Source organism: Dasypus novemcinctus, chromosome 17 (assembly GCF_030445035.2).
Source record: "Dasypus novemcinctus isolate mDasNov1 chromosome 17, mDasNov1.1.hap2, whole genome shotgun sequence".
NCBI classification, from domain to species: Eukaryota; Metazoa; Chordata; class Mammalia; order Cingulata; family Dasypodidae; genus Dasypus; species Dasypus novemcinctus.
Genome location: NC_080689.1, coordinates 55,973,564 through 55,988,759, shown reverse-complemented (window position 1 = coordinate 55,988,759; position 15,196 = coordinate 55,973,564). Strand labels below are relative to the sequence as shown.

Genomic DNA, 15,196 nt, shown 5'->3' with positions numbered 1-15,196 from the left:
GTATAGTTTCCCTTTGTGTCTGACCAAATCTCTTATCTCAATTTTTTTTCACTCCTAGACAGAGAAGATTCTGATTTCAAGAATTGAAAAAATTGTAGAAGTCAACTGGTTTCTATAAGGAATCAAACATTTGGATACTTTGAAAGTCAAAATCAAATAGTCTTGATGAAGACACTGATATGACATGCTTCCTCTTTCCTATTTCATAGAATTCTTTTGTTGGTAAATTGTTTTGAGTTGAGAAATTCGGGTAACACTTGGTTAAAACTCCTCTTCTCAATGTTGGATTTCTTGGTGTTGGATATCACTGGCATGGTGTTACTCTTCTTGTACAGCATTTTATTGAACTTGAGACTTAATAAATTATAAGATGCACCATGATTTTGTGTACCATTAAGAAAAAAAGAGCTGCCTCTAAAATATAAACCACCAACAATTAGAGGCATTCCGGTTTTACAGATGTTTTAAAAGTGTGTGGGGTGGGAAGGAGAGATAGTGTGTCTCAGAAACAATGGAATATGGCTACTCCTTGTCCTTTATTGCAATTTCCCAGCAGCCCATATAACCAGTTGGGAGTTTGGGAGCTAGTTATTAAATCATATATCTGCCTATTACTTACTAGGACAGGCCTGCCAAGAAATAACACCATCACTATTTATTCTTGGTTTTGAATTAGGCTGTTGGCCCCTAATCTACAGCTCTTGCCATTCCCCAGGGAACTTAGCACAGGGCTAGGCACAGAGAAAGCATTCAGTCATTGTCTTGTTCATTTTACTAAATGCTTTTAAATATAGACATAAAGTAGCCATGTTCTCTGCACTCCCTCTTTATATATATATTTTTAATTAAATTGTCCTTTTTTTTAAGATACATAAATCACAAAAAAATGTTACGTTAAAAAATATAAGAAGGTCCCACATATCCCACACCCCATTCCCCCACTCCTCCCACATCAACAGCCTCCCTCATCATTGTGGCACATTCATTTTATTTGGTGAATACATTTTGGAGCACTGCTGAACTTCATGGATTATAGTTTACATGGTAGTTTATAATCTCCCCCAGTACATTCAGTGGGTTATGGCAGGATATATAATGCCTAGTATCTCTCCCTGAAATATCATTTAGGATATCTCCAAGTCCCGAAAATGCCCCCACATCTCTTACCTGCTTCCCTCTCCCTGCCCTCAGCACTTGGCCACTTTCTCCAGATCAATGCTACAGTTTCTTCCATTGTTAGATACCAGTAAGTTCACTCTAATCCATATTTTATTCCTCCATCCTGTTGCACTCTCTCTTGCATACCTCCTATAAGACAGGCAGGATAAGCATGATAACCCACATTTTACAGAACAGAGATGTAGTAAGATTAAGTAGCTTAGCTTGCCCAAGATAACACTATGAGGAAATGGTGGTGCTGTAAGGAAAGCCCACAATTTCTGACTCCCAGAGAAATACTTTTTTTTGTCAACTCTCTCTGTTCCCAGAATAAAATGCCAAGTCTAGATCCTCTCCCTAGTGTTTTCCATTATTTGGAGATAAGTGAACACCAAAGTTAAGCTGCCAGACCCTGTTCCTCACAGCTACTTTCTCTGTGATTCCTGCTCTCAGAGACTCTGCTGAACTTTCCCTCCTCTAGCACAGAGGTTGGTTTAGGATTTGTATTCCCCAATAGAATATTTTCTGAAATATATATTTAAAAATAGTTATGAGAAAAATGAATCTCAAATCCTAGCATACATGATTCCTTCTGGTTGAGGCTGCAGTAGTGATGGTAAAACCACAAACAGTTATAATTCCATGATCCCAATGTTTGTCTCTCCAGAAGGAGAAAAAAATTTTTAAGCACATTATCTTCTCACTGTTCTTTCCTTGCCATAAAAGGGGACTTTGCTAGCAGAAATTGTAGCATTACAAAGATTTAGGGAAGAGATTTTCAAAGGGAAATTCTAGATTAATTCAGATTTCTTTTACCACCTCCCTTTCTTCTTTCATAAAATGAAGAAAACAATTTATCTTTCTATAAGAGGGGTATTAGGCAGGATGGGATGTCATGGGTACCTCACTGTTAGGATACACTCTCTTTTCCATTAAATAATAAAATATGCTGTAGAGTCTCACAAGTCATCAGACCCAAGGAACATTAAACTGGGCTCATCAAGCACCATCCACGTGGAAAAATGTGAATATATTTTTACCTGACACATACATATTTGCCCTGCAGCAAGCAGAACCCTTGCTTCCTTATGGACTCACACTCATCCTTCCCAAATCACATTGTGGGGGGTGGGGGGGTGGGGAGGTGAGGGGGTGGGAGGCCGAGGGTGGATGGAGTGAAAGGAGGGAGAATGGGAGCAAGTGGGATGAGAGAAAGGGAAGGGAAGGGAGAAAGAGATAAAAAGGAAGGAAGGTGAAGGGAGAGAGAAAGGGAAGTGGAAAAGGAGGGAGGGAGGAAGGGAGGAAGGAACATTAATGAAGACTAGAGAGGAAAAAGAGGCTGGTGAGTAATATCTACAAAGAACTCAGCACAAAAGAGTTACGTAGAAACCTAAGCTGGCTTTATTTTGTTTAGTTTTGTTTTCTTTTCACTTCTAGGGTAAATTTTTAAGTGACTTTATAGTTGTTGCAGGCTAGGTTTATGGTCACTTTCTGACTATTAAATAGGAATCATCAATTGTTTTCTCTCTATCTACATTTTATTTTTCTTCCATTTCAATACAAAAGCACTAAACCTTATGCTTTGAAGGACCTGTTGGGCTGGTTTATCTATTGAAGCCAAGTACAAATACAAATCACAAATTCCATTGCAAAACCCACTAATTGTCAGATTTTTGTGGAAGGATTTAATTAAATCCCAAAAGAAAAGAACAACAACATGTAGAAAGGGTAAAAGCAGTCATTTAAACAACTCTGTTAAGAGCATAAAATAGATACAAAAAACACCTTAAAAGTGTTTTTTTTTTTTCAGACAAGGATAAGAAACAAGAACAGAGAAATGTTGGGCTAGATGATAGTATTCTAAGCATCTGAAAGGTAGCAACCATAAAAAATTTATGAGATGCGCTAAATTTATTCCAGACAAAAATCTTCATTGACTGACTGCATATTAGATTGTCTTTATTGTCTTTCTTTCTTAATAGAGCTGTCACTGGGGGATTCCTCATGCTCAGCCAATCATGGAAGATTCCTTTAAAACCCCAGAAAAGAAAGAAAGAGATTGGTACATCAACCTAACCCATGTAGATGACAACTCCTCCTCCATTTCTACTGACAACAGCTGGGGGTGGGGGGGCTGGGAAAACTAATGTCTTTTATGAGACACTTTTTCCTAGAGCAAATGGCAAATTCTCCAAACATAAAACACATTTCTCAAAAAGAAAAAGCACTAAAAGTGAACCACCAAATGTTCACAAGTTTCAAAAAAGAAGAGGATTCTTCCTCACGAATGCACAATAACTTTCTTACAGATGCAAATATCACGAGACATCAAAAGTGTATTCATCATAATTTAGATGTCCAGAGATAAGTAAGGTCAACTTACACATTTTATATTCATGTCCTGACAACACTCATGAAAGTCATAGGACCAGTTCCTCCATCCAAAGCCATGCTCCATTCAGACAAGAGGAATTCTAGTCCCCTCTTACCTTTTTCCCTACAGGGCATTTCAAGACTGGCTGAAGATGTGTGTAGGGAGAACTGACACAAAGCAAATCCCTGAGGGTCAGAGCCCCCCTCCCTGCTGCCTATCCAAAAATAGGACAGAGTTCTGGAAAATCTTCCCATGCTGCCTGACTTCTCCAAAATGGTACTATACAGAGTTGAACAGTTTCCCCAACATTCTTGTCTACCCAGAACCTCAGAATGTGACCTTATTTAGCATAGCATCTTCACAGATGTAATTAGTTAAGAAGAGGTAACACTGGATTAGGGAAGGCCCTAAACCCAATGACTGGTGTTTTCATAAGAAAAGAAAACAGAGGTGGTGGACTTGGCCCAGTGGTTAGGGCATCCTACCACATGGGAGGTCCACGGTTCAAACCCCGGGCCTTCTTGACCTGTGTGGAGCTGGCCCATGCGCAGTGCTAATGCATGCAAGGAGTGCCCTGCCATGCAGGGGTGTCCCCCACATAGGGGAGCCCCACGAGCAAGGAGTGCACCCAGTAAGGAGAGCTGCCCAGCGTGAAAGAAAGAGCAGCCTGTCCAGGAATGGTGCCGCCCACACAGAGAGCTGACACAACAAGATGATGCAACAAAAAGAAACACAGATTCCCATGCCGCTGACAACAACAGAAGTAGACAAAGAAGACACAGCAAACAGACACAGAGAACAGACAACCAGGGTGGGGGTGGGGGTGGGGGAGAGAAATAAATAAATAAATAAATCTTAAAAAAAAAAAAAGAAAACAGAGACACAGAGAGACAGACTGGGAAATGTCATGTGATGCTGAAGGCAGAGATTGGAGTGATGTGGCTGCAAGCCAAAGAATGCCAAGGATTGCTGGCAACCATGAGAAACATGCCACCAGAAAGGCATGGAACAGATATTTCCCTCAGAACTTCCCTCAGAACTTCTGGAAGGAGCCAGCCTGGCTGACAGCTTGATTTCAGACTTCTGGCCTCCAGAACTGTGAGAGAATTTCTGTTGCTATAAACCACCCAGTCTCTGGTACTTTGTTATGGAAGCCCTGGCAAGCTAGTATAGTGACAGCAGCACTTTTTGTAAAACTTCATGTGATCCAGGTCTTCTCTATTGTCTTATCCCTGAAGATAAGTTTCCTCAGAGGTTATAGAGCAAACTGAGGTCTCTACAAGTGAATGGGCCTGCCGTCTAGCCCCACCATACCTCAACTGCACAGAGCCCATTCTTCCCTCCTCCCCTCCTGCTTAAGGATGAGCACTTCCTCCTACTGCTGGGGACTAATGCTCCCACTTGAGATTCTGCCTCTGCAGGAAACTTGCAAGAGTTCCATCTCTCCACTGTGCATTGAGACTTTCCCTTTCAACTAACCCTTTCCGTGAATATTTTGACCTGCAGATTCCTCCCATATTAACAATTTTAAAAAGAAGTCTCTTGAGATTGTATTTCTAAAGATATCTGTCACCCTTTACAGTTTCTTGGAAAGTGGTCTGTGTCACACAGCAATCTAGCTTCCATTCCCTCCTCTACTAACAGAGTTCTTGCTAGAGTCAGCAGTGGAGTTAAGATACCACACTCATGGAACACTTCAGCTTCCTTCTTTCCCAGCTGTCTTCTCTGTGGAGTTTGATACTTTACCCTTCCTTCTTTGGGAACTCTCTCCTTTGAATTGCATGATGCCTTCTCTCTAATTTCTCCTATGTCTCTAGCTACTTGTGGGAAAAGTCTTCTGCTCTAGCTCTTCTTCCATCCACACATGCACAGGCTTGACACACTCCTTTTACTTCACTCATTTTCTCACTGTCCTCTTCCTTTCCTGGCTCCCCCCTCCATGCTGGGCCCTCCCAACTACCAACATAATGATAATTCCTTGTTTTTAAATTTACCATTTCACACTAATCTCTATAACATCTTGGTTTATGCCATAAATAATTTACAAAAGGAGCATGATTCCATTTCACTTTAAAGCTTAGGAAACAGATAATCCTCAGAGAAGCAAATTCTTTCTGAAGATATCAGTTTGATACGACAGGGAGAGAAAGAGGAGAAGCAAGTTATACATCCTCTATGCCTCACATTTTCATTAAGCACAAATGGGAAAATAATAATTGTCCTCCCTATATTAGCCATCGGAGAGATGAAAGTGCCTTGAAATTTTTAAAACTGTATAATATTATTACTAATGGGCATATATACCACTGTTTTTTTTTTCCTGGGAAAGCTTTCATACCTTTCAAGTCTTACACCCTTTTCTGAGACATGGTGTAACAATTTTGATTAGACTACCTCTCAAAATCTCACTTTGACACCTTCTCTGTCTAACCTTAAATTCACTAGCAAACTGACTCTCATGAGAGATGTTAAGGAGTATATGGAGGTACAGAAGAAGCAGGAAAATGGAAATTCCTGTATAAGCAAGGGTTCAAAATCCATTTCACTTGCAGTAAGAATACTGGAACAGGAGAACCATGATGTTAACACAAGAAAGGACACCTGTTCCCTAAGGTTGTCCACAGTTCTATTTAATGTCAGGCATCAATAAGTTGTATTTTTGTATGGTTACAAAGTGACCACTTACATATCTTTTCAGAATTTGGAATGAAAATTAAGGTGCTTGAACATAAATTAGGAGGGTAGGACTGTCATCAGATCACTTTCTGGCTCAAGAACCTAAATGACTATTGCATACTGGCTAACACAGTTGACCAAATATTTCTGGTTCATCCTTTGTACCCTTTAAGTTAGGTGTGTCTGTGACACTTGCTTTGGCCAGGGAAATGTGACTGAAAGTGAAATGGGGCATTTGTGAGCAGAAGTCATAAATGCTTTTGTGCAATTTGGTAAGCTCTCCTTTGTGTCTTCTGCTGTGGCTATCAGCAATGCCACAAAAGAAGTGCTCTTCAGCCTGGGTCCTGGGGTCAAGAAAATGTAGAAAAAATTCCCCCAAAGGACACATAGGTACTGTAAGAAAAACCAATAATATTTTTTTACCCAACATACCCAAGCCTTTAATCACTAGTACACTCCCATCAAATCTAACATTCTAAATCTTAGCTAATTAGACCTCTCACTACCTTTTGTATCCTTGTCTCTCAACAGGCTTTAACTTGAAACAGTATGCTGACGAGGGGTGTATTATTTTGCTGTTGCTATGTAACAAATTATGACAAAGCTAGCAGCTTGAAACACAATTTTGTTATCTCACATGTTCCATAGGCTGGCATTCTGCTCAGGGTCTGAAAAGGCTGCATTCAAGGTACTGGCCAAGGTTAGGGTCTTATTTGAAGATCGGGGTCCTCTCCTAAGCTCATTCAGGTTGTTGATAGAGTCAATTTCATTTATGGTCATGGACCTGAGGCCCTCGGCTCCAAGAGAGAGTGCTTCCCCATAGGCCATTTACAAATGGCTGATTGAGTTCTTCCAGGTTAGCAGAAAGGTATCTCTCTTCTAAAGGCTCACCTGGTTAGGTCACCCAGAATAATCTTCCCTTTTATTAGCTCGAAGTTCACTGATTAGGGACCTTAAGTACATCTTTATCTTCGTCATACAATATTATATCATTATAGGAGTGATATCCCATCACATTCACAAGTCTTATTCACACTCAAAGAGAGGGGATTACAAAGAGTGTGAATCCTTGGAGTTCATCTTGAAATCCCACCACAGGAAACCATTCTGCTTTCCCGTGTCCATAAATTAGTCCTAGTCCCCCTCGTGGTTTTACTTACCCCACTAACTGCAAAATCCTTTCTGTTCTGTGTCAAATTTTCTCCATCCCTCAGCCTTGAGACAGGCACCCGCTCTCTAAAGCCTCGCCTAAAACTGTCGCCCAAATTAAAGTCTCCCTTCTTTCAACTCTTACAGTCTCAATCACTATCTAATACATAAATAGCAGATCAACTCATATGGCCTTAATCACCTGTGTAACACATGTAAGGGTGTGATAAAATAAAACTTAAAAGTGCTGCACCCAAATTAAGTACCTATGAAATTTCAACATGAAATATTGCAAATCTTCAAAAGAAATAACTAAGAACAGGTATACAATGCATACATGGATACAATAATGTGTGTACACATATGTATATATGTATATATACACACATGTAAATGTATATTTTATGTAATTATAAATTCATTCTATATGATGCCTCTTTGTTCAAAAAAAGAGAGAAATCAGCTAAGGAAATAAGACCTCATTTCAAAAATGTTAATTTGCATCTCTAATTATGAATGCAGTCATGCCCTCTGTTCTACTTTCATACATTTGTTTGGTATCTGTTGCCAGTAAACTGCAACCACTCGAGCATAATACAATGTTCTTATACTTGCCACATCATATCATAAGAAATAAACCCAAATGATTCTTGTGCTAAATGGCAGTCTACAAAGGTTATCTCCAGTGTCAAGAGAACAAGAGGAGGTGTGGCCCACTGGGCTGCCTGAAGTTGGAGAACTCCTCCAGGAAACTACATGAGCAGCACTTGCTGTGGATGAAGCAGGGTTTCTGCTCCAGTCACATATCATTGCTTAGAGAATCAGAGCCAAAGGAAAAGAAGAAAATGATCCTGGATAAATCGGGATACTAATTGGGGAAGTGGGGCCAAGGAGCAGATTTATTTGTTTTGTGAATTATCAGCAAAATCCCTTGGGTTCCAGCTAATAAAGTGACACAGATCACAGGGTTATAGAAGAGGAATGAGTCAGAGAGAGACTGAAGAGTGAATTTGGAATATTCACACTTCTGTTAACAAGGAATTAAAAGTGTCTTCCTTGTAATGAAACCTCAGAGGAAACTGTCTCAAAATGAACTTGAACAGGTTCCCTGCTGAATCGTAATCTTCTAAAAGCTGATAACCTGATCTCTACTGGGGTAATAAATTACCTCAAAGTGGACATTTCCCAGGAGTAAGGATTTAGAGGTTAAAAAATAATTAATTAATTTAATTGTAAAATGTTAAAAAGTCTTGCTCTAAGAGGAAACTATGTTTCTATAGTTTGTCATTTACTAAAAGCAATTAACAGCTTATCCATGGGTTGAGAATAGGAGGTCAGGAAACTAATAACGCCATATTTATTCATGTATTAATTCATTCATGTCCTCATGTTTTAATGTACTGAACAGCTGTATCATGGTACATGTTACACCTAGGTGTTGTGCTGAGCCTGAAGGGTAGGGAATAGAAATACATAAGGAGCAGTTATTCAAAAAAAGCACCATGCTAAGTGACTTGCATGCATTACCTCATTCAGTTCTCCCAAAACCACTAAAAGTAGGTTCTTTCATTATCTCCACTTTATACATGAAGAAACCAAGTCTTAGGGAGGATAAAAAGCTCACCCAAAGTCAAGTAGATATAAAGTGGTAGAGCCAAGATCATAGCCCATTTAGGCTGACTCTAAAGTCCATGCTTTCAATCACACCACTCTGAACTTAAGAGATCTTAGGTTGCAGTGAGACTAGAGTGGTGGCAGTAAAATGAAGAAGGGGTCACACTCCTAGGTGACAGATTGGTATGAAAAAGGAAGACTAAGTCCCCAAATATGCCATAGCTGTCATGACTCCCTGCTATTGTGCAGGCTGATTTCTCAGCTGGAATACCCATTCTCTTTTCTTTATCCCAATCCCTGTTTCTTCTTGCAAGTGGTCACTCCATTACCTTTATCCCTATGCCAAACTCCTCCTATGAGACTTCTCACCTTGTATCTATAAGGTTTCTGCTGTAATATGTTGTATTTTAAATTGGGCTTTGCATATGTCTTTGCCATTAGATCAAGAGTATCTCAAGGGAAGAATGGATATATAATTTATTCTTTAATTGCTCAAACTTTTAGCATAATGTTAACACATAACAGGCATCTATAAAATAAATGAATTAATAAATGGCCATGAGGATATGAAAAGTAGATAGCATATCATTGCTACAACAAGAAAATTAATTTGGGTAAATGAAAGTACCATGAGAAGGTAAGGCCAAAAAATAGAGTATCAGTTCATGGAGGTTATTCACTAAGTGCCAAGTGAAGGTGCTTAAACGTTTTGCCCTATAGACAAAGGGGACCCTGTGAAGGCTGTAGGTCAAGGGAATGACATGCGGTTCTGAAGTTTAGTGAGTTTAGACGGGCCTTGGCCACAGTGTAATTTGGAACCAGGGAACCAGTAAGGAGTGCTCCTGTGAGGACAGACCAGGATCTCATTGGAAATAGCCTTTGAAGGCTTTTCCCTTCCTTTGAGATTTGTACATAATGAGCATGTGCCTGGGTGTCACTCAGATCTAGATTCAAACACTAGACACATCCACTTGAATAATATTTGTAGACAGATAACTAGTATAAGATAGACAATTTTATTTTTTGTATGTATTACCTTTTTTGATCTTCACAATAACCCTGTGAGTGAAGCCATGTTATCCTCATTCTATAGATGAGAGAACTTAAAGAAAGAGAGCTCAATTGACTGCCCCATGGTAAAAAACTGGTAAATGGTGAAGGCTCCAGAGTTCAGGACCTCGACCATTATTTTATACTGTCACTTAAATGCATTATGGGCATCTTAAACTTAATATTCCCAAAAGAAAATTCTTGATTTCTCCCATACTCCAAACCAACTCCTTCCCAGCCTTCTCAGTCTGAGTAAATGCCAATATAATTCACCAATTGCAGAAGCAAAATTTGATCCACCATTCTTTATTTTATTGCCTTTACTCCTCTTCCATCCCACCCACCAGCAAGTCCTCTCAGTCCTACCTGCAAAATATATCCCCAGTAGGCCCAATCTTCACCATCTCCATTGCCTCCACTCAGGTCTAAGGTACCATCACTGCTCAAGAGCCTTCAGACTTATATCCTTGTTTCATACCCTGTACAATTTATCCTTGACATAGTAGCCAAAGCAATCTTCCACAAATTGAAATGTCATATTACCATTTACTTAAAACCCTCCAGTGGCATCTCTTACTTCTATGTACTTGCTCTTCTCTCTCCCTGGAATGTTCTTTATATAACTGGCTCCTCAACACTCAAGTGTCAGCTACTGTCACCTCTCAGAGAAGCCCTCCATAATTACCTTGTCTACTCTTCCAGGTTCTTGTTCTCAGATCATACTGTCTTATTTTCTCTGTAATTTCCATCTCTACCTGATGGCATCTTCCTTATTTGTCTCTTTACTTTCATCTGTTTGGGTTTCCACCTAGAATATAAATTCCTTGACTCCAGTGACCTTTCTTTTTTTATTTTTTTCTTTACCTCTTTACGTATAGCAACTAGAACAGTGCCTGGCATATAAAAGATGTTCAATAAATGTTTGTTGACTGAAAGAAACACTGGCCCCACTCCTCATTTTCTGTGAACCTAATTTACAGAAAGGACATGTGATTTAACTACCTTAAATCTACCCTGTTTAGTGGTCATGAGGTCTACACGATATGAATTATGTGAAGCACATAACACCCTGCCTTGCACATGACAAGAGTTTGTTTCGTTTCCTTTTCTCAAACACACAGAGTGCACATTAATGTGTTACAGCATTTTCTTTATTTCACTATTTGCTTCTGTTACTGATAAGCATGCCTTCTGCTCAACCAACTTTCCCCTTTTAAGCGGCACCATTATTCTTTCTATGTTGTCTGAAAGAGCACTGGGAAAAGAGGTGCTCGTAGAGTGGGGTCCTGTGATCACAAAAGCAGATTTTACTAGTCAAAAGTGTCCAATAAATAAGGGAAGTTGCCTCCTAAATGTCTTTGGAAGTCTGTGGTTTAGTTCACAATATCTTAACAGATTAAGTTAATGCAAATAGCAGATGTATTTTGTACCAACAAGACAAATGTTGAGCAGAATTAAAGTTATTCATGTGTAGTCACACTGGGAATATTTGCATGATATTTTGCTAATTGCTCCAAAATCTGACTTGTAGTGAATAAATGAATGAAGGGGGGAAAAACCCAGCAAAATTAGCCCCAGGCCTTTCTGATTTCTCTCTTAAGTTCCTCATATCTTTCTTCGACTACTGAACTTTTTGCTCTGAATGTCCAGTGGCATTTCCAAGTCTCCCAAGAAGTCTTTCTGGACCCATTTTCCTTATGGAGACACTCCTGGTTTTTCCCTGGTAGTGAGATTTCTTCCAAGAGCAGTTGATATTTTTTTCTCTCCTTGAGTCCAGTATCCTCCTCAGACTTCAAATATGTCTACTTAGGTTTTCTAACTAAAGGATCATACTGATAGAGTATACTACTTAAAAGAGCCTACATTAGTCAAGTTTTCTTAAAATATTTCCCATTATTTTTTGTCAGTATAGACTAAGGGACTATAAACTTTTATGAACACACATGCTTAGCAATTAAAAAAAACCTCAATATGTCTGTGTGTGCTTGTATGTTATTTGTTGTATATAAACATATATTGTAAACTAACCTTCTAACATATTGTATCCATTATAAAGCAAACATAATAATATAAATTTTTAAATTATGGGCCAAACATATTAGCTAGCTGTGACAATGCTTAGTTCCCTTACCTGTGATGGATCATCTTTCCTCCCTCTTTTGAAGACCACTGCCTAAATAACTGTGAAGGTGATGAATCTAAATCTGTGAAACAGAAAAAGAAAAAAAAGCATTGAGGAAGGGAAAACAAGGTGACTGAAGATGAAAGATGTGGATTATAACAAAATGTAAAAGTTTGTATTTAAACGCACATTCTAAATTTAAAGTCATCATAATAAAAACCTGCCATTTAATTGGAAGTGAGAATATTATTCTAAAAGAATGGGAGTCAACATGCTCTCTCCATGCTAACAGAATGCAGGAAAGAATAAGTAGGTAATATGTAGAAAATTCTCATTCCCAGTGGCAGCAGTCCTTGTTCTTCTTCTATTTCTTTCTTCTCTTTCAGGAAGGGATATTTCACCAGCATTATTTAATGATCATAAAAGATGGGGATCCAGATGTGAAGACAAAGGTTCCTGGTGAACTTAACTGTATGTACATAGCCCAAAGACCTTGAAAAAACTACCTCTTCTCTTAGGGCCCAGCTTTCTTTTCCCACAAGGGAGTAATAATACCTGTCTCGTCTATCATTCAGGGTTCCCGTGAGACCAATCATGGCTTAGACAGAAACACACTGTGAAGCACATAATGTGTGGCCCCCATCATGGCAGCTATTCATGTGCTGAATCACTAACTTGCCAATCAGCCCCCTAGGTCAAATCAGACAGCCACTCTGATCCTCCTTGATTTCTCTAGCTAGAAAATAAAATAAGCCTCTTCTGAGTATTTCAGAAGGATTTTATAAGCATAAAATGGGAGTATGTACAAAGAAATACTTTATAAATAATATAAAGTACATTATTATAAAACCATAAGACTTTTTAGTTAGTGGGTTAAGAAAGAAATGCAGCTTTCTAATTAATTTACAATATAAAAGTAAATATCAGTCTTCAGCTTTCAGAGACAGAAAAGAAAGTTCAGTGTCCCTCAGCTGACAATATATAACTCCAGATTCAATTCAGAAACATTAACAAGAAACAAAGTATATAAGCAGGAAAGCTCAGTGCCCAAAAGCACTTTCAGCTATGAGGGAATAAACCCACAATTAAATTAAAACATTTCCGTGTTGTTAAACCTAACAACATTTTAGAGAATATTCTAGGTCTATGGGGAAAAAAATCATTTAGAGAAAAGTCATTGTCTATGACTTCTATTGTCTGGGATCCCCCTTCTCTTCACCTCACATCTATCTCACTTGCTTTATTTCTGAGGTTTGTGTTTTAAGATTTCAGGACAAAGAAGGGTTGAAAACAATTGGAAACAGATTCCTGAGACTTCCTCTGTGAGACTTCCAGGGGAGGCCAAGCCTTCACAAGGAGGATGGCTTGGGTCTTTAGAGAGTGATCTTGCCACATCACACACTATTAGAATATCAGATTAGGCTCGGCTCCCCCAAACCCTAAAGCAACTTAAAGGGGCTCCCCCGCTTAGAGAAGACCAGTGATGAAAAAGTGGACCATGGAGGTCCAGGTGTATCTGTTCAGTGCCTACTCAGTTTTATTTCAGACTAAGAAAGGGTCCAGGGCTTTGATACTAAGAGGTATTCAGATGGGAACCCTAACTTTGTAATTGAAAACTCCAGCCAAGTTTGGGAAACCCTGCCTTATTTCCAAAGTGCAGAAAATGAGGAGCCCTCAGCTCACTAACCCTGAAGATAGAAGTAAAGAAGAGGAATGTTTGATTCCAGACTGTTTCATTTATTGTAGCAAAAACTACAAATTCAAAAATCAAAAACTACACATTCCTTTTCCAAGTGCATTCCTTTACATGCAACTGGTGAACACTTGAATGACTGTAGGGTGGCACTGTGTGGGAGCGCGGCGACAGCAAGGGTGGGCTCGTCTCCAGGCGCCGGTGCGAGTCGGACCCGGGTGGCGGGAACGGGCGTTAAGGCCCTCCGCTTGGGGTTCGGGCGTACTGCCCGCCCCTCTGCCCAGCTGCACCCGCTTCCCCCTCGGTGGCCTAACCCCGCCTCTCCCCCGAGGGCCACCGCCGCGCCATGACAGCCCCGCCTCGCTGCCGCGGAGAACCCTGGCTACCCCGTCTTCTGCCCGCAACCAGTGATGCACCCCTGCACGAACCTATCAGCCGCCTGCCGCCCCCCGGCCACGCCCCCTGCCCCTCCCCCGTCTTCGCCCTATATTAACCGCTGTACTTCCTGAATAAATCAGACTTGCGCACAGATCCTGGTCTCCTCGGTAGTCTTCTTCCTACCGTGCGTCCTCCGCACCTTGCCGGCCCCGGAGCACCTTCTCGGAAGGCCCCTCCGTGTGTTGCAGCCCTCCGCCCGAGCCCACACCGCCCCTGCAGCGGCCCTCCGGGCGAGCCCACACTGCGACAAATGACCTGTTTTCAGTAACCATATTTTGGTAATACAGCTATCCATGCTGAGTCCAACTGTGGACACCAAGACAGTATTTCTTTATAAGACTTCACTGAAAGTAAGCAAGGGTGTGAGTAGGAACACTTTCTTGCCTTCTTTTCCTTCCCATCCCCTCCTTCTACTACTGCTCCACAACTACACCTGGAAATCTAGAAGGTAGAATGTGTTAACTAAGTCAAATAAACAAAACCTAAACTGATATTTCAGAAACCAAGTCATCAAACACAGCACAAATGCAACTTAGTTTTTCTTTCTAAAAAAAAAAAAGCCCAAAATAGTAGTCTTACAAGATGCATAAATTGTATTGCTTGAAGTAACAGCAATCTCTTTAGAAATATCCCTTAGGACTCACTTCAGGCTATTTTTTTAAATGCTATACTTTTAAAGCTCTTTTACATACCTCCCTCTATGACATACAGAACTGAACATTCCAAATTCTGAGCACTTAGCGATGCAAGGTTGGTTAAAAGTACACTCCCAGAAAAAAAGAGCCCCTTTATCAGTTATGACTGCTATGTGGCTCCCTAGGGAAGAAACTATTCACTAATCCACTGGCTACAATTTAGAACTTTTCCTGTTATTACAGTTTGTGGCACACTGATTGTTGCTTGAAAATATTTACTCCTGGTG

General features: G+C 40.0%; 1 long non-coding RNA gene across 1 annotated transcript; it reads right to left on the bottom strand.

The window, feature by feature from the left end:
- Window positions 1-1,180: 1,180 nt before the first annotated feature.
- LOC131273865 (uncharacterized) lies at window positions 1,181-14,916 on the bottom strand. Its single transcript, XR_009181033.2, has 3 exons — window positions 14,854-14,916; window positions 12,153-12,225; window positions 1,181-1,308 (listed from the first exon to the last, which is right to left on the bottom strand). It is a non-coding gene; the product is annotated as an uncharacterized lncRNA (long non-coding RNA).
- Between the last annotated feature and the right edge of the window lie 280 nt (window positions 14,917-15,196).